The sequence below is a fragment of the Larimichthys crocea genome, chromosome XI, assembly GCF_000972845.2.
Source record: "Larimichthys crocea isolate SSNF chromosome XI, L_crocea_2.0, whole genome shotgun sequence".
Taxonomy (NCBI): domain Eukaryota; kingdom Metazoa; phylum Chordata; class Actinopteri; family Sciaenidae; genus Larimichthys; species Larimichthys crocea.
In genome coordinates this window covers 8,772,518-8,792,141 of record NC_040021.1, presented here as the reverse complement: position 1 = coordinate 8,792,141, position 19,624 = coordinate 8,772,518, and the positions used below count along the sequence as shown (strand labels likewise).

Here is a 19,624-nt window from a genome sequence, read left to right as displayed (position 1 = left end):
CCTGGTTTGACCCCTGAAGAGTGGCATCTCTCCGTCCCTCCATCTGTCCTTCTGTTATATTCTTCTCCTTTGACCTGTTTTTTTTGTCCATCACCTTTCCCCAAACCTCTTCATCTCTTTATTTATACTAGAGATTCAACTGATTATTATTTAACCACTGATTCATGTTTAATATTTAGAAATGTCCATTATAATTTTACAACAAGCCAAATTCACATTATTACTAAAAAAGCATGCATAACACACACACACACATCTTTCTTGTCCAGGTGTCCAAAACTACACTATTAAAATTTTGACTAATTATACTTTATAATTAGCAATTATTTATCACAGACACGCCATTTCATACTTCCTATTAATATATATTGTATTTCAAAAACTCAAATATTTCTGTATAATTTAAGGATTAAAGTGTCAGCAAGCATCAGTATACACCGACCGGCCACTTCATTAGGTGCACTTGTACAATCCAATATGTGATCCAATACAACAACTTTGACATAAATTCAACTTTATGAAGCTTATAATGTTTCAGTTCTTGTTGTCACTGTCAGAAAGTGAATAATTTAACTATTATGTTTATTATTGACATTGTAGTTTGCAGTAGTGTTAAACTGGACTGCATTATATTGAAAGTTGTTTCTAATACTTTACACACATGAGAGGGCCACAGTATTAGAAACACCTTTTAATATAAAGTACGGGCTGAAATATGTGTCACCACAAACTGAATCTGTATTTATATTTGAATTTGAATTGCTTAACTTGAAATAATGCATTGAAAAACTGAATCTGAATTGTAATGAAATAAAATTTATTGGTTTGGAATTGAACTTTCAGTTCTCACAATTCAAATTCAGTTCTCATATTTCAGCCCATAATAATGCACTCCTGTACCACAACCACTGAGACCTCAATAATGAAATAAAGGAGAATTATGACCTCTCTGATAGTGTCAACAAAAACTGAAACATTATAAGCTTTGTAAAGGTTGAATTTATGACAGAGTTGTTGTGTTGGATCACATTAGATTGCGTACCTAATGAAGTGGCCAGTCGGTGTACATCCTTTTAAAACGTTCATTGTCAAGTCTAGATGGAATTAGACACACACAAAAAATATATATATCTTAACTTGAAGTCTATTTTTGGGCATTTTCCAGATCTCCAGGAAACTCTGTCCACTGACGAAGACTACAAAATATGGCTGAAATACAAAAATTTTCAGTAAGTGAACCTTATGTGGATAAGTTTAGAAATAAGAATTAACATCTCTCTGTAGGAAAAAGGAGAAAAATTCATACATAAAGTGTTCACTTGTGGTTTCTGTTTGTCCGTTGACTCATAAGACCGTAATGCTCTAAATGAGACAGAGGTTGCTTCTTATCTTGCAACATGTTGCCTTTTTATAACTCTTTAGTCAGCTTTTCCACCAAGTGATATAAGTAACAGCCTGAGTAGATTTTTCATGAGCCAGCAGGTCGACGTTAGAACATGACAGAAATTAGCAATGAGTCGTTCTTCGGTTTTGCTCTTAGTCAGCAGCTTGCTTGTTTCTGACAGACGTGGTGCGTGTGCTCTGACACACATACAAAAAAATGTACTCCTAACTTTTCAGCTCTGTTGCTTGCACAGGATTACAGCTTCAGCTTAGTCAGATAGTCTAAGATGAATTAGGTTCTTTGAAGGAATTTTGTAATAAGGAGAGCTGTCTCATAGAGGAAGGACAGGCCAGAACAGTGTGTATTCTGCATATTTTGTGGAGATAAAAAGATGCCAGAGTAACTTTTATTACTTGACAGCAAGCACTTTTTTTTCAGTTGATCAGCGCTGGCTGTCAGTTTTATTTTGGAAGGAAAAGCAAAAAGAAATTTCTGAATCACTTAATCCTGCATAGTCAGTGCATTTTATCCATGCAATCGTTTTCCTTGGCAGTATTTTTAATTTCATTGTAAATGTCAGACTGTCCACATTCATGTCATCTTTCCACACTGTTCAGTCAGAAGAAGAGGTAGGCAGAAAGCCAGACGCCGTTGCTGTCCGTAAGGACTAGGAGTGAACTGACCTCCTATGCAGACATCCAAATAAAGCAGACATGCCGGGCAGACAGTCGCCGTCTTATCACTCATCTCTCTTTGTGTGCATGGAAAATAAAATATCCCACATGCACACACACTGATATTCCACATAGATGAGCTTTTTAAGAGCGCCACCCAACCGTGAAGACGACACGCACACAAACTGTTGGACATACGGGCATGCGGGTGTACAGTACAGGAAGAGACATAGGAAATATAAATACAAATATAAAACCATCATTCTCTAACAAGTTAAAAGTTTGACCTGATACACTCTATTACCTATTTCTTAGTACAATATTGATTAAACCATAAAACATTTTACATTTACGTATATCAGCATCTATTTATCTAAGAAACTATGTATTTTTCACCAGACAAAGCATCAGTCAAAGCTAAGGATTTGGTTGAATTAAAGCTCACAAATGAACACATTACGTCAGATTTTGTTAAATTCAAGTGAAGAATTGACAAATTTGTTTTGCCCTGATTGCAGGTTTATTGCTAAGCTAAGTGCTAACAATAATAATAATAAAAAAAACACACAACACCTTTACCAAAATGTTAATCTTTTCCCTTTACAAGATATTCATTAAAACCTTATTAGTGATGAGTAAAATTTTATATAGACCCAGTGAGGAACTGGTTTTTGACCCACCCCACCCGAGATCGCCATCACCCTGACAGATCATTGAGGCATATCCTTCTCATTTTGTATGCAAATCAAAATGCAGGCGACTCAGCCCTATCTTGATGGAGCTTATATCGTGTCTATGAATAGATATGCGAGTGTGGGTGCTGACCTGTCTGTGTGTTTCACTGTGTTCCTCCCCTGAATCAATCCTCGCAGCACTTTTTACCATCAAGGCCATTCAAGACCGCACATAAACATCCTCAAACACACACACATCCATTGACTCACTCTATTCGAGACTATTTTTTTTCTTTTGCAGTATTTATCTATTTGGAAAGCATACACAGATGCTGAAATGCTAATGCAGAGTGCGCTCTGTGCTGCGCCCGAAATTAGCTCCCTCCTCATGTTTTTAGGTCTGAAAAAAAAGGAGATTCAGTTTATAAAGTGAGCATCAAGGTCTGTGTAGGGTGTTCTCACAATAGGCTTTTCTCAACAAGTACACGTGGGGGCTGGTGAAGGCCACCGATGCATCGCTCTTTTACAGATCCTGTTCTTTTTCAGGCTTTGGTGTGTGTATCAGGGTCATACAAGTGTTTGTGTGTCTTTTTGCGTATGAATGACAACTCACTCTCGTTTTACTTGGATGGCTTTTGCTTTTTTGTGTTGCGCAACCAATGGTGCAATCACACTCATTAGGAGCAAAGAAAACAAGAAATGCTGTGTTAGCTTTCATAATCAGATGGCCATTCATCATATTCTGGAAAAAGATTTTTCTGGTCTGCTGTTTTTCATGCAGTTTGTCACGTTGCTTTGATGATGCAAGAAATTTCCATTTGAGTTTGAGATTACCTGCGTTTGTTTTCTTTCTAAATCTTTGTTTCTACTATTGTTCTGAAGAACTCAGACTGTCTTTAACAACCCAAAAATAATGCTTTATATTGTTTCATGTTAATACTTAATGACTTATTATGAGAAATACTACAAATAATAACGTGATTCAAGAAGTCTACAACAGAAAATGACACTTTATTTTAGTTTGGAGTCTCAGTCGACAGCTGCAAAACATGGATTTTCCTTTATTCTATATTTATGATTGGTGTTGACAGAACATTTTACACAACACTACTCCTGTCAAACCTTATATACCGGTACATTTAGTTGGGTTTCTGTTATTGATCGATGGGACCTGAATTTTATCATGCACCAAACTGAATTTGCTATTTTAGTTTAAAGCTGCGGCACAGTGATGCAATGGTTAGCACTGACAGTCCAAAGACATGCACTTAATAGATTAATTGATGACTCTGAATTGCCTGTAGGTGTGAATGTGAGTGTGAATGTTTTTGGCATAGTACTGGGATAGGCTCCGGCTCTCCATAACCCTGATGAAGATAAGCGGTTACAGAAAATGGATGGATGGAACAGTTTGAAGCTGCTGTTTTACTATTGAAAGACTCAAACAACTTGCTTGTTTTTAATAAAAAAAAGTATTGTAATGGAAACAATGCATTTTAGGAGCAACACAGATCAGCTGTTATAGTTGCACAACGTTCTGGAAATTGGCCTGCGAACTGCACCTTGGATTTTTGGTCGCTGTTAAAAAAATTGTGAAATACAGTGGAATTACATTAGGCGCATAGGTGCATACAAGCCTTAGGGCAACAAACGCTAATTTAGAAATGCTGCATGCTGACAGGATTGTTTCTCTGCATATCACATGAGAAGACATCCCCTATGACCCCTGCTGTACACTCAGAAAGGCCAAGCCAAGTGGAACACAAAACAGGAAAAAAAATACAGGACACAGCATTCCCAGCTGAACCACATGCGTCAAGCCCAAACCGCATTTTTCAACCAAAACTAAACATCCAGTAAACACTGTCAACAAATTCTAAAATGGTAAAAATATTACATCTAACAAAAAAAGAGCGACTGAACCCACATGCACCAGGATGACCTCCAATGTGTCTATTGCAGGACATTCTGCAGAGCATTTTATGGAGCTTTGTAGTAACTAGCACTATATTAACTGCCACGCACACTATATCACCATCATCGGTGAGGTCTTCTCGTCCTGCCGTCACCCCTCCCCCAGACCTGATGTCCTTTGTTCCACTGTGAGGATATCCATCCCTCTTGGGTGATATCTGCCAATGAGCAACCACACTGTCATAGCTGACCTTCTTCTAGCATTTCTTTCTCCTCCTCTGTTTTGTCCCTAAATCCTGTCATGATCTCCCTCTGATTGATGGTGATGGACTTTCTTGTCTGGACTTGCTTGGTGTAAACCACACACACACAAACACAATCATATAATCAAACATTTAATCAGTTAACAATCTGTTAAGATCTCTTTATGAAAGATGACGAGGTGCAGAGGTTGTGCCGATCATTATGTGTGCATGTGCAGGTTTGTATCTTTTGTTCTCACGGGAAGGGTTCTGCTACAGTCTTGGTAAACGTCAGGGAGCAAAGCCACAAGTTTTACTGTACATGGACAGGCACACACACACACACACACACACACACGCACACACCACATAAACATATAAACACAGATGCACACGTCAAAGCTGGAACACAGACTCATAAACACACATGTAACACAGATGAGAAAGAGGCCTTTAAAAGGAGGTTGGGGAAATAATTCACTGTCACACGAGCATAAACATTTAAGCACATGTGCATGCCTGTCACACATATGATGAGGAAAAGGACACATAAGGATGCAAGATAGGCAATAAAGATTCAAATTAAAGTTATCAAAAATCATTTGACTAGACTGATTAGAGTCAGGCAGCATCTGGTCCGTAAAGTGTTGTGCTGGTTGCATGTGGTGTGTTTGTCATGTTGAACCAGTTCAACATGAGTACCACACTCATGTTGAACCGTTTTGTGAAAAATATATATAATAAATTAGAATCTACATCATTAGATTCATGTTTGATTGGACCACTGACTTAACCTCGCTATCAGTTCATTCTTTATGGTAGATTAGCTCCTCTTTGTCTCGCCAGCCAACACACCACCATCACTATTACTTAACGCGTGAAGAAAACGGGACGGACGGATGGAGGAAGGGAAAGCTTGAGAAAAGGAGTAATGAAGCTATGTATGTGCTTTCCCTGGTGGTTTTAATGGTGAGTGCAGGCCATAATTCACTCCATCGCACACGCATGAAGGCACAAATGAATGCACACGCACGCCCGCACACACACACACACACACACACACACGCACACAGATGCCCAAAGCAATACCTTTGACTCTCTCTTTGTGTCTTTGTGTGTGTCCTACCCTCCATTTAGGCCAGTGCAGAGAAGATATATGGATGTGTGGAACACAGTGACCTTGACACTGTGTGTGTGTGTAGGTGTGTGTGTGTTTGTGTGTCTGTGTGTGTGTTAGATGGGGGTGGATGAGGATCTACACTGACTGTGCACCAACCATCTATGAATCATTATAATGGCTCACCAGTACATCAATTTTCAAAAACATTAAATGAATACGGTAACATGCCTGCTACAGATATTTAAAATGTTAGTCATCATTTTAAGAATTATCCGTTATCAGAATATTACTGTAATCTTTACCATTTGGTAAATTAGAATATTTATTATTAAGATTGTGCTATTTTAAGTGAAACCTTTGAGGTTTTCTTATATACAGGAATGTTTGTATTCTGTAATCTATTTTAGTTCAGTCACATTTACTTCAGGTTGACACGCTTTGCTATCCAAATATTGTTAAAAATGCCCACCAAGTACGGCACGGTGCTCACAACGCATTATAGAGGGTAGACTCATTATATTTTCACTACTGACAGTATAAAGAACGAACGGTGTATCTGTGACATCACCAACAGCTCAAAATCATATATCTCCTTCTTTAGTTGCAATCTACCACCTCACCGCTAAATGTTACTAAATCTGACGTACTGGACCTTTAAGGATCAAAATAACAACCACTTCCTTTGTTATGTTATGTGTCTACTGTAATAATCTATGCCCAGCACCAAATTAAGTTCAAGCTACTTGAAAATGGCCACAGAACGAGTCAATCTTCACAAGCCCTCATATTGGTGTAATTACAGGTGGCTTCTTAGAGCACCTATACAGTATGACACACGGACACTTACTCACTGCGTCTTCATCTGCAGACATTTTAATTCATCTGTTCCATAAAGGAGTTTTTCATGAAGAAGACTGCACCATAAAAATGGAGCATGGTAGAGTACAATATAATATATTGCGCCCTATGACCCAGTGCACACACACATATAGTGGAGTCACATGCAGCCACATGCTACAGTGGGAAGTAGCTAATGCTCTCAACCCAGAGGGTGGTGGGGGATGGGAACATGATGGAGGTTAGTGGGCTTATACAGCAACAGGATTGAGAACAAGCCGGGCATGATGCCCCCCTCACATGGTGAGAAAATAACACAGCATAGGTGTGTGTGTGTGTGTGTGTGTGTGTGTGTGTGTGTGTGTGTGTGTGTGAGAGAGAGAGAGAGATGAACTCTACTTGCTTGGGATAACGGAGGAGGAGGCGAAGGTTGGACAGGCAGCTTTTCTGTTTCCTGCATGATTATTCCACCTCATCTCCCTCCCTGCATCCGGCCCAGCATCACCCTCTCTCCTTTTCTGTGTGTGTGTGGCTGTTACTGAAGAAAAGTGGAGTTGACAGTGGAGAAATAAGATTTAAAAAAAAAAAAAAACATATTGAGAATAATATAGGGAAGAGGTGTGAGGATGAATGAAGGGAAGGTGAGAAAAGAGCAGGAGGGGGAGCAAAAGCTGAGGAAATGACTGTGAGGGAAAAAGAGAGATTTAAACCAGATTTTATCGTGTCACGTACACGCTTTCATTTCGCATTTGGTTATATTACCGAATAAATCTCCAGATACAATAAAACAAAATAGGTTTATCGTGTGTAACTCAGATTATATCACATGCTCACAAGTCCAAAACAAATCAATGTGACAAATGAAAAGCATCAATCAAAACAATGATTCCCCCCTCTTCTAACAGTTCACTGCTGGTGCGTGAGGTTATTCAGTTCAATCCCATCAATGGTCAAAGCCCCCATCGATTGAGACGGAAAGAGCAAAATCATTTTGAATCCATGGTGAAGCCTAACTAAGGTGGATAACAAAAGAAAGACCGGGAACATCCATCAACCCCCCCTCCTAAACATCTCTGTGTTTTCCTCATCCACATCCTCCAAGTTTCATCCGCACTTATTTTCTTCTTCACCTTCACGTCTTTCACGTATCAGAGAGAGAGAGTGGAAAACCACAGGAAGATCAGTGAGTGATCCAACAAAAACAAGAGAGAAAAGAAAAGATGAAATGAAATGCAACAGTCCACTTACACAGGCGTGAATAATTAGTCCTGTATTTGATGTTACATTCTGTAATAAGACTAAAATATTGCTTCCTTTATGAAACTCATTAATGAAACTCATTAATTAAACTCACATTGGGAAGACATTACAGTCAATCTGAGACTTGCGTTAATATTCTCAAAGCACTCTACCAGTGTTCAATTTGTAGCAACATGTGGCATATTTAAGTTCAGCTGGGTGTATCTGCAGGGAATGACCCTGTCTGGTATGCAGTATATTACTGTCATAGTCCCTCTTGATTTTAATTCTCTGATTACCACGTATCAGCTAAAATAATGGGAGAAAACCCTTTTTTTTCTCTATTTGTTGTTGCCATCTGGATGAATTACTGTTTTCAGTACACCAAAATATAGTTCACTTTAAATTACCCACATTTTCTCTTGGGGTTATCTTTTTATTATCTCATTTCTTTTCTTAGAGGTGATACAATATACAAAGTACAATATGTTTTAAAATTAATTTAATAGCTTGAGCACACACTAGAGGTGAGGTCATGTTCATGCTTCATGTGTCGTAATCTCTGTCTGTGTTTTTGGCGTTAAATATATCTTTCCCTGAAACTTTTTTAAAGTAATGTTCTCTTGAATAGTTTGGGTGTTCTGTAAATTAAAACACTACAAGGAAGTACAGAACACAGGGAACCCACAAGAACACATAATTAACATAGAGAGGCGTATACAAGGCCACAAAACAACCAGACAATCAAAAGAAGTAAAAAAGACTCTTGGGCACCTAGAAAACTCACATTCTCCTGAGATCATTAGAGACAAATGCATGAAGGCACGAGAATCATAGAAGTCAGTGAAGATGAAAGAAAAGTGTGTGAATGACACCACTGACCAAAGTGATGCTGCCGTCCTTGTAAGAGCTTTCAGTCTCTGATGATGCTGTGTTGTGGATTTAGCGACTTAAGGCCTGTGACGATGTAGAGCAGACCTTGAAGGCAAGGCTCAGGTGTTTATACAACTGTGTGTATTTGACTACAGCACCTGTAGTCTTGTAGATATTATAATTTGAACACCATGCCACATCCGACTCTTCCTCTCTCTTTCTACTAACACAACCATTCCTTCTCACTTCCTATCTTATCTCTATTTCTGTCATTTCATTGCACCTCACCTCTGCCTATCACCATTCACACCTACACTGCACATCACATCCTCACACGTTCATACTTGCGATATGTATACACACACTGAACTCAAAGGACACAGGCTAGAAGGAACCTGAAGGCCTGTGATTATGTAGATAAATATCTTACCACATTACAACAAGCAATATGTGTGAATCCATGATGATGATTGTTTTTTGTCTGTTGGTGCGTGCTCTTTGTGTGCGTGTGTGTGTGTGAATCTGTAATTACAAAACGTCTGTGCAGTGTGAACCGATCTGTCGTCCCACCACAGGCTGTGATTCTGAGCTATAATCTGCCGTGATGACGCTGATCACAGTCTGTGAATGGAGGTGCTGCGGGACAATGCTCAACCGCTCTGTGCCGGTGTGCCATTACAGAGATGACATCATTCCACTGCAGCACTTAGCGGGCGCATGCACACACTCACACACACACACACACACACAATTACACACACACAGAGAGAAGTATCATTTACGACTGCTCAGTTCTCAAGTCCCACACCACCATCACCACCACCACCACCACCCCCTCTCGTCTTGGATCCGTCCTCGTGTGGCCAACAGCAATTACTAAGTGTGTTTGTGCGTGTTTGTGTGTATGTGTTCAGATAACATATAGAGATCAGGCGAGCTATTGAGATTAAGAGAAGCCCTATACCACATCCATCAACAGAACAGTGTCACTGCTGGGGGATGAGGAGCCCACTAATGGCCATATCTCAACAGATCCATCACATCTCCATCTTGTTTACACTTTGAACCCCACACCACATATTGATGACTCACTTCTCATTAGCCAGTCAGTGCATTTGTGCATGGCATCAAGTGTCCAGATAGATACATGGAGCATACCCTTTAGCATGGGTATATTTTAAAATATACACATACTAAAGGGTATGCATCATGTCACTTATTACTCTGTATTTAACTGTTTTATCTTCATGTCAGGACCAACTTGTCGCCCAACCTGTCATTATGACTAATATCACTGGAAGGCAGCAGTCACAGTGACTCCTCTTGTCCTTTTGCGTGTTCTTAAGTTATTAATGCTGAAGCCGTTTGTTATGGTTCAAACAAAGTTGGCGTCAGTCCACATCATGCATCAACAGGCCAGGTTGGTCATGCCTATTATAAATGGCTAAACTCAGAGGTGGGGCAAGAAACTGTCCATCAGTGAGAGGACAGAATTTAGTCATAGGTCATGAGGTTAGAGGGAGGATTAGAGGTGGACATAGAAGATATTATGATGATTAATATTTTGCTTTTTCTTATTTTCTTCAGAAATCTTCCTAACATTGCACTGTATGTGCACGTTTTGATGTAATGCCAGGTGACATATCACTGGACAACAGAGTTGTATTCTATTTTACGTTGAAGCAAACATACCGTGTCTACTCAAAATGTGTTGCCATGTTAATGTGCATATAAGAAATTTCAGCAGTCTCCCTCTCAGCGAATGCAGAACAACTTTAATCACCAAGACACAAAGTTTCAGAAGAAAAGTATTTTTAAATTATGACTCCCTCATCTTGTCTTCTTTTGTGGTCTTGGAGCTGTCACAACAGATGAAACTATGACTCACATCGTCATGGCTTTATGAAGGTAACATTATGTAATACAGTACCTGCTCAGGACATTGTTAGCCTGCTGCCAAGCCTCTGAATCACTGTCTGTATCTCAGATGTGCTCAATAGGCCAGGCATTGTACCTGTTTATGGGTGTTTCTACAGGTAAGACAAATAATTGACCAAACAAAGCTTGATAATGGGGACATCAACTTATTTAATAGCTAAATCAGTGACAGAAAAATGAAAATAACGCAGCTGTACAAGGTTTTGTCAGTTGAACTGCTCCTGGCAAACACTTCCACAGCTTCTGCGTCAACTGAAAATGATGTTGGCAGGATCAATATGTCACTCACTACTAATTGGATATAGTAAAACAAATAAAATAACCTCTTGTAATTAGAAAAATTGGCTAACATGAACACAATGTCAGGTTGGATGAATAATCAGTGTAGAAGATTCTTCAGGCGACACTTCAAATGAAACAACACATAAACATACCGTAAACTGTATGCTGCAGTGTATGATATGGGTCGTAGCATAAGTTGTGTGTTTGTCTGCTTCACAGTTTTAAAGACCTTTAATTGTGAAACAGCTGCAGGCGTGTTATGAAACCGACGTGGAGTGCTGACTCACGATACTACACCACACTGCACGCAATGAACAATAAATAAAAACACAAAGACACACGTGTGTCTGGAGAGACTCACATGGCACACCACTCCCTCTGAGGTAGAATTACATCCGAGTCTGACACTGAAAGTAATCCAACCACCTTTTTTTTGTTTAAAAGCACCAACTGTGTCTGGGAGACGTATCACCCCCAATCTGCATTCACACAGGTACACGTCAGTCCACGTGAAAACACCTGTAATTTGATCACTGGTGGAATGTAACTAAGTACATTTACTTCAATACAAATGTGAGGAATTTGTACTTTCCATTTCATGACACTATAAATCGGGCGTCAGCTCGGTCGGTGGAGTGTGCATTCCAACCTGTTGGTGTTTGCTGCATGTCGTCCCTTTCTCTCCATCCCTGCTTTCCTGTCACTCTTCAGCTGTCTCTGTCGAAATAAAGCCTGAAACAAAGCTCGATCGGACCATACATCTTGGAGTCTGCCACATGATGTGAAGATGTTCACTTTCAGCATTTCTCACTATGTATGCCCAATATAAAATAGCTAAAAATGAACAACAACAGTATAATGCTGCTTAAATGTTAGTGCATGAGCAATACTGATCTAATGATATAATATATATTAGTGTATATATACATATAGTATAGCATTAAACACAATATACACACTCACAAAGCCGTTTGTCTGCACTGAGTAGTTTTACTGTTGATACTTTAAACACTTCCTAATATTTCTCTTTTCAATACATGACTTTTAATGGAGTATATTTACAGTGTGTTATGGTACTTTTAGTTAAGTATCTAAACATGCTGATATGGAAAACTGTTGTTAGTGCCTGATAGGTTAACAGTGTGGACATAAGAAGACATTAGTGATACATAATGTAAACCACAAATACATACACACCCCCAAACAGTACATCAGTGCACACTGTGCGTCAAGTCACACGTTCACACGGGAAATACTGCTCATTTGAATCAACCGTGGTGGCATACAGTGAACTCTGAGTACACAGGTTAATTGTTTCCTGTATTAAAACAAAGATGACATTTACAAGATAGGAGCCCACTGACATAGCACAAGGCGGAGGCGAATAAAACACCAAAATGTGGGTGGCAGGCAAACAAATAGACAGTTAGTTATGACATAATATGAAACCAGCCTGAGAGGCAACCAGCAGAAGTAAGAAGCAGACAACAGACTGATGCTTATTTTTCTGTGTATATAATGGCATGAGAATATAGCTTTGGAATGCTCTAAAAAGTGAAAATTTTAAAGTTTCACTTACCTTTCTGTCATTGTAAAGCTAAAAAATAACACCCATCATCACACTACAGTAAGAATGATACATATCATTTAGACCTAAGTCACTAAATCTTGATTCTGGATGCAGTTGTTCTTAATATAGAGTTGAGAAACATGAAATAACAGACGAGTTCAGATGAGTTTCCAGCCAAACAATAACCTCAGTGACCTCGTGCAGACTGGTGTGACAGCAGCCAGGCCAGACATGTAGTCAGTCAGGTGACCAGCTGACTGGGAACTGCTATTGAAATGTGGCTTTGGTATTTGTAGTTGTGGTGAGCTGGCTCTCTCAGTCATAAAGCATGTTTGAGTATTTTGGAGTTTGCAGTCAACCCCGAGCTTTACAGTGGCTGTTTTGGAAGCACACAGAGGATTTTCTTTTTCTTTTATCCCGTCTAAAATGTCTCCTCCTCATGAAAGAGGGCTTGAAGATACCAAGCAAACAGAAATGACTTTCTGTTTGTTTGAGGTTCTTTTGTATATTTCAGTACAAATGAAAGGGCCACACTGGTAGACCTAAAGTACCTGATGCATGTCCTGGGTTTGGCAACAATGACAAACAGTGTGGTTATGAATGTACCATGTTGTATATGACAACACAGCTCGGGTTTCATAAATCATTCAGACTGGTTTTAACTCCGACAAAGAGCGAAGGCAGTGTAGTGCTGAGAATATGCAGTACTTTGAAGGTTTGAAGTGGGTCTGTAATTGTATGTTCATAATATGGAGCATACTATAATATGGGTGGTGACAGGGCCTCTAATTGAAGTTTTTAATAAGCAAATGTATTTTTGCTGCTTTGGTGTTAAGGTTTATAATGTTGTGTAAAGCCTGGTGACACAATAATAACTGCCAACAGTAGCTAGAAATTAAATCAAAGGTCTTGATTAACAGTGATGAAATACTGAAATACTTAAACTACAAGATCACTGACATCAATTTTAAAAAAAAGTTTTTTCTGTAATATATAGTTTTAATATCAGCCCGCTACTTAGTCGTTCATGCACGTAGCACTCTATACATCAATGATTAGTTACAAGTTAAAATGAGACTAGAATAAAAAGTGTGGATCAGGTTTACTCCTTTTCCACCAAATTATCAACAGTCAACAATAAATAATCTTACTGGGAATAAACTGTCTCCGGCATGAAATGTGTAATGTGTTTTAATGTAATGGTGGTATGTGGAGAGTCTTTTTCTATGGTGGTACGTGTTGTAAAAAAATCTGAGAAATAATGTTTTGTCATCTTGGAGTCTGCCATGTTTAACTACTAGATTTCTACAGCAGTCTAGAAGGGACAAACCAAACATTGGCTCTAATCTTTTGTGTTTTTTCAGGGCCACTGTAGTTTCTTCTTTATGTTTGCAACAAGAGTGAGAAGTTAGGGGTAATCTGTCATTTGCAATCTGCAACTTTTCCACTAACTTCTAAACACTGAGCCTTAAATCCCCCCCCCGCCTTCTTAGCTCATAAAAATCCCCAGAAACAATACCACAAAATGACATCAGTGTCGTAAATGACAGCTGTATTCCTGCTGCTGCTGCATAAGCAGAATTATTTACAGATAACAGATGAAAAATTAGAAAATTACAAACAAATGACTAAAAGCTGACCCTCACTAAGATGTTCAGATATTTAGTATTCAAGCAAAAGATGCGGAGGAACATCACGCCACGACTCATACTGATCAACGCCCTTGTTTCATTATGGATATTACAAACACTGTAATCTGCTTTAATTATGGTTGTGAAAATGTCATATTGGGAGTACATTTTGGTGTTTTTCTCTGATTTGCTCTCTCCTGTTTTATAGGTTGTGATTTTTGTAAAGATGTAAGTTAAATCCCTGTTTCATGCTTTGTATTTGTCTGTTTTTTTAGATACATACATATCTCTTTACTCGTCTCTGTAAACGTCAGACAGTAGCACAAGATGTCCTTGCTTTTATTAGAATTAGATATTATTACTAATGGGCAATTAAGTCCTCTCATGAGAGCTCTGTAAATGATTGCAATTAATTGAATGAGAAGCCCAGCTTTCATTAATACCTTTGAGATCAATACATTCTCTAAGAGGATAAAAAAAAGTTCATATAAATGTTGAAGTCTGAAGATTCACAGAGTTTCAGATTCATGAATGAGTCTCCTGTTTGCTTACTTAGCCACACACTTAAACTTACAGGATAGTCTGGAATAAGTTTTGGTATCGGACCTGTGGTATAGGGGGAATGTGGCCTATAGTCTGCTCTAAAGGCAACTAGGAGAATAAGAGGAGTATCAGCAGGTCGGCCCAGCCAGTGAGTAATATTTGGCACAGATGCCTGGGGGAAACTTCAGACATGCTAGTAACCCCCATCTCTGACTGCTCCCCCATTCCCTTTATGTTTCGCAACAACCGAGTAAAAGTACCCAGCCCAGTTGTAACAGAGCGTTTCTGTACGTCTGCTCTCATTTAATGCAGCTTTACACAAAACAAACATTGTGCAAGAGAACTTCCAGGAACTTGAGAGGAACATGGAGTTGTTTTGCTGTTCCCTCTAGACTGACATGAGAAAGAGATTTATCTTCTGGAGGGAGTGTGAGGTTAAATTTGTTCATGCACAATCACCCAGACACACACTGTTTTGGAAAACAGTTGGCAAGTTAATTTGTGAATTAATATCACATGTAAGGCAGTCCTGAGCTGTAAGATTTTCCTCACAGGACTGTTAACAGTGGCGCTGTGCTTTCACAGCACTTGTGAAATAGATGTGCTTGTAATACTTTCATATTTTTATAGCAATAAAAATGAGCCAAGACACGGAGACAGAAAGGGTGTGGAGCCTCACCAAGCTTTATTTACATGCGCACCATTTCTTATACAAACTAGATTACATTTCAAAATGGAATACACAGGAAAAATACCCACTAACATCAAGTCAAGAAGAAGCAAGATTAATAAAGGGCAAAGTTCAAAGGGCAAAGTTCAGAGGGGGTATGGAGGGGAGCTGGCCTGGGCCTCTAAACAAGGATGGAAAAGGTTCGAGAGAGGATAATGAAAAGGAAACATCCGAGAGGTGATTAAGGTATCTAGTGGTATGTCTCTTCTATTCTTTTTTTTTTTGTTTTTTTGCCTCTCTTAGCTTTAAATTTGCACGTTGTGCTGCAGGTATGTGTTCGTGTGTGTGTGTGTGTGTGTGTGTGTGTGTGTGTGTGTTGGGCACAAGAAGAGATAATCTGTGCCTAAATTGAAGCAGTAGCACTGAGTGGTTGTGTGGAATGCCTGCTCCACTATGACTAAGTGTAAACTATCTCCCCGAATAGCCAAAACATTTTACACTAAATGTACAAAATGTAAGGAACACCTTCCTGCGATTGAGATTAGCAGTTTATCAAGGATCCATAACCCCTCTTTAAATAGGAAGGATTACAGGGTTCCCTGGATTCACCTTGTCCGTCTTCTTCACAGGAGGAGTTAAAATGCTCAAAATATTCAGTAAGTACAGTCAGCGTGAACAAATTTAAATGCTTTTAGCAGTTCAGGCGATGGCTCAGGATTCCCCCTGCCAAAAGACGTAATAATGCTTTAAATGTGACATGGTGAAGAAATTTTTCCAGCTCGTTGTCAGATGACGCTTTAACCACGTCGACGTTATAACCAAGCGCTCACTGAGAGCACCGGGACGTGAACCTACTGTACTCCACGTGGAATAAAACGAGTGTGAAGCTGAGGAACGTCCGTTAAAGAGGCTTTACCCTGTGTCTGCGTCCATGTACACACACTCGTAATAATAATAACCCCATTAATATGGGAGGATGGTGCAAATGCTGCACTGTAAGCCCTGATTTTAAAAATAGAAAGTGTGTGTTTGAGTGCTAAAGACACAGGGTTCCTCTCTGTGTTACAATTTCTGTCGCAGGACGGCACCATTGGAAGGGGTTGAGGGGGGTACAGCTAGGTCATGCACTAAACCTCAGATAGCACAGTAGATCATTCTAGCCAACCATGCACACACACTCCTCTGCCTTGGCCTCAAAGTGATATACACACATCTGTACACTATTATACACAGCTGGGCATACACTTCCATACACAAAGAAGGGATACCAGGGTCTCCAGATGCTACAACAATGGTGCTTTCCACCATTAAAAAAAAATCTGGTTCAACAATGAAATTGCTGGTAACAGTGTTCCCTCCTTCCCGGCGTGTAACGTTGTTCATTATTTCTTCAACTCTACCTTCCTTACCTTCAGAGGTATCACAAAATCCAAGGGTCAAGTACTACATGAGTATATAAGGACATACAGCGAGTATATATGCATTTCACACAATTCATAATGCATAAATACATACATGCATACAGTCGGCTGTGCTGTATGCACCATGAGGGATAGTGAGGGATTTACACATCCTCGTGAGATTAATTCATTAGAAATAAACTCTACGGATACACACATACACACATTAACATGTACTCAGGAGATACAGGAAGTCACCTGCAGGAGCACCAGTCGTGTCCATGAGGGGATGTGTGTAGGGGTATCACAAGAAGTCCAACAAGAGGAAAAAAAAAAAGCTATGACAGCAAAACCAAAAAAATATCAGACCGTGTGAAGTCTTAATCCTGACGTTTATCTTCCTTCTTCCTCTTCATCTTGACGGCCAAAAGTTCACAGGTTACAAGTTCACGAACACAAAGCATTACTGTTTTTTTTTTTTTTAATCAAGAAATGTTAAAATACCATTAGAATGTGACTTGATGTTACTTCAACGGGAAGCCTCCCTTTTCCCCCCCTGAGTGATTCTATATATGCATAACAAGCCCCACAAGCTCATGACAAGAAAACAACAGAGCTTAACACAGATCCCTGGTATTATTTTTTTTTTCTATCTATGTGTGTATATGTGTGTGCGTGTGTATGTGCTGTGATTTGGCTGCCAGCATATCCTACTGTTTGTTTCAAGTAATTTGGCAATATACAGAGATAGCTTATTGTTTTTACTCGAGAACCAAATGGCTTCTAGAGGAATGAGCCTAAAAAAAAAAAAAAAAAACCTGTCCCTCAGGCCCCCTGCCGTCTACAGGTTCAAACTTCGTCGTGCTACAAGTGGCTGCAGCTTTGGGCTTCTGCAGGTCGTGGGTAGAAAACCAGAAACAAAACGAACACACAAAATGCACGGCTTGCTCTCAGGGCAGGATTCAACACTGTTTACATAGCACCTGTTATGGTGTGGAAATGTTCACAACCCTAGGACACAGGTATTCATTTTGGCTACATCATATGCAGTGATAAACGACCTCGACAGAACTCACCAGAAGTTAAGAAATCTAAGAATAGACAAGATCTTCCCCCTCTCCTTGAACTTTCCACTGCCCTGCACTGTACAAATATCCATGACAGAGATTTTCTTCCTCTAGTCTTTTTTCTTTTTCTTTTCTTTTTTACAGTTAGATATACACAAAAGATAACAAATATTTTTGTAATATTCAGCTAATTGTAATGAAACCCTCAGTGTGCAGCGTTGAATTGAATCCAAGCTATTTATATGAACAAAATTGGAAGTGCATGGCAAGAAGATGAGAAACTTGTAAGGGTTCTGAAAAGTTTTGCAAACTGGGACAAGGTGTGGGTTTGTCTGTTTGTGTGTTTACATGTTCTGTATGCGTGGCCACTCAGTGAGTAAGATACTCCATTTCCATCTTTACATTTCATCAATACACCAATTAATTTTGTACAGACATGTACTGTATGATGCAGAAACAATTATGATAAAACAGAAAATCCAAAAAACAAACACTGAACATTTAAAATCTCTAAGTAAGAACAGAGGGAACTTTTTTTCTCAACATAACACAACCCAGGAAACCACTGGATCAGATTTACACCACATCACTTCTAGATTTTTTTCACTTTACACTTCTTTTTTTTAACTGTCTTTTTTTGTCTTCAACGGGAACAACTGCACGGTGCACTCCTTCAATCTTTGTTTGATATTTAGTTCTTGGATTCCACCTGAAACCCCTTTCTGATAAGCAGTGTCCCTTTGATATCAACAGACTGGGTGTCAAAGAAAAATTGCATAATTCTAGGATTTGTGAGTTTGACATATCTTTTTGTTGTTGTTTCACAGGAGGCTTTGAGGGATGATGTGCAGCATCTCTAGAGTCTGTCGGATTGTTCATGGTTCACCAGTGTGGGAGCGAAGGTAAAGCTCTCGAGAGGAAGTCTTCTTCTGTAAACACAGGGTTTGTATTTTACGTTGTGCTGATGGCAGGTTTGGCAAAAAGGATGTTGTGTGTCTGATCTTCTCTTGCACTACACAGTTCAGACCTGGAGAGATAAAGGACGAGATGATTAAGTCTGAGTATTCGCACTTGACTTGTAGGCAAACATTATTTTAGGAATGCAAAATGCCACAGTGAGTTCATTGGTAGTCTTCATTGGTTCATTTGTACTTCGTGCATGTGCTTCTAAATAAATGCATTTTAATGTAAAGGCAATGGTAGTCCTTTACTTGTTGTAAAGTGTTGACAGTAGCTTTGAATGTTCACTAATGTTTCCAAAGATTTACTCCATAAACAGTAGATAAAGACTTTTTAAAACTTTTTATCAGAAAGTCATTTCGAAACTTCACATGGATGTAAAACTATCAATTATATTTTTAACAAATCTTGATACACTTCTAGCTTAACAGTTAGAAAAAACTCTTGAAGAAGCAGTTCAAGATGTCGGTTTTTGGTTTGGGTAAAACCAGTTGTGTTGCGTGGGAGAATCTTTTCCATATGGATCCACAGCGGTACAGCATCGCCCCTGATTATGGAGTGCTTTTTTTTCAGGTCTGTATCTGATTACAACAATAATTTCACAGC

The 19,624-nt window shown here is 39.1% G+C and overlaps 1 protein-coding gene across 1 annotated transcript in view; it reads right to left on the bottom strand.

Moving 5' to 3' along the window:
* Positions 1-15,861: 15,861 nt before the first annotated feature.
* foxo3b (forkhead box O3b) overlaps positions 15,862-19,624 on the bottom strand; it is a 42,439-nt gene continuing 38,676 nt past the window's right edge. Inside the window, exon 4 of the mRNA XM_010735397.3 lies at positions 15,862-19,085. The gene's annotated coding sequence lies outside the window, so the exon portion shown is untranslated. The remainder of the gene's footprint in view (positions 19,086-19,624) is intronic.